This window comes from Belonocnema kinseyi, chromosome 2 (genome assembly GCF_010883055.1).
Source record: "Belonocnema kinseyi isolate 2016_QV_RU_SX_M_011 chromosome 2, B_treatae_v1, whole genome shotgun sequence".
Lineage (NCBI taxonomy): Eukaryota > Metazoa > Arthropoda > Insecta > Hymenoptera > Cynipidae > Belonocnema > Belonocnema kinseyi.
In genome coordinates this window covers 168,231,491-168,232,934 of record NC_046658.1, presented here as the reverse complement: position 1 = coordinate 168,232,934, position 1,444 = coordinate 168,231,491, and positions in this window count along the sequence as shown.

The window sequence follows — 1,444 nt, the reverse complement described above, 5'->3', positions numbered from 1 at the left end:
GCAAAGGTGTCGTATGGCGCTTCTATCAACGAGCTCAGGATCTTCAGGAATTCCATTAAGTTTTCCTCGCTTCAAATAAACCTTGGCGCATTTGTCTAACCCGTTCGACAATCCCCAGAGCTCGATGCAGTTGCTCTCTGTTTTTAGCATAGATCTTAAGATCGTCCATGTAAAATACAGGAGTGACCTTGTACTTTCGATCTGCAGGTTTGCTGCACAAGTACCCATCGGAATGGCGAAGTGCTAGAGATAGTGGCAATAATGTAAGGCAAAAGAGGAGTAGGCTCATGGTGTCGCCCTCTATGCACCCAACTATTTTCGGATGAACCTTTAAGATTTCCAAAAGACAGATGATAAGTCTACGGGATGTCGAATCGAAAGCTTTCCGATAATCAATCCAGGCCATCGATAGGTCACGTTGGTAGAATGCTGCATCTTTGCAGACACATCTATCGATGAGCAGGTTCTTCCGACATCCGGCTACGCCTTTCTTTGAGCCTCGTTTTTCATACATTTCTTGCCATACAGGTTCAATTGCCCGAACAATCCTATCATTTAGGATAGCTGTGAATATTTTATAAAGCCTGTAATTCTTCGGATCAGTTAAGTTGCCTATTTTCGGCAGAAGTATTGTGCGCCCTTCCACCAACCAATCTGGAATCGGCTCTTCCGACTTCAAATATGAGGTGAAAATATGGGCCAAATGCTGATGGGTTGAAGAAAACTTCTTCCACCAGAAGGTTTTGATACAATCTGGTCCTGGTGCGGAATAGTTCTTCATCCCTCCTAATACTTTTTTCACCTACTCTTTAGTGATGGGTGGGCATTCTTTATCAGGTGTTATGAGGGCAACACATAACTCCTTGAAGCTTTTTATATTTTCTGAGTCTTCCTCCAGTCTATGCTGAACTTCGTAGACTTCTCTCCAAAATATTTCGACCTCCTCTGGTTTGGGTGGATGTTCGACAGCAACTGGAGGGTCTTGGAAGAGTCGAGATGGGTCAGAGAGAAACTGTTGATTTTCTCTGACCCACTTCTCTCTTCGCTCTAGACTTCTCTTAGCGTCAGATAGTATCCGTATTCTCTCAACAATATGCTGTCTGATGGTCAGCAGCTTTCACTTGTTAAGTGTGTGATAACGGGTCCGGAGTTCGCGCGAGAACTTTCGAACCTTGGCGGTAAAATTCCTGCCAGATGTGATGTAGTCAATCACACACTGAATGCGGGACACGTACTGTCTTGCCCAGCCTATCTTTATGGCAATTTGATGCATTCGTCTTTTGGTCTTATGATCAGCCGTTGGTTTTGTTTTACGGTTCGCATCGGCCAAAGTTCTCGCTGAATTAAACACACAATAATTGATAGCCCAGAGGTCGGATTCTCCGGAAAAATGTCCACGAAGCTCGTCATCCATTTCAGCCAGATCTTTAGGCTTGAGAGAAAC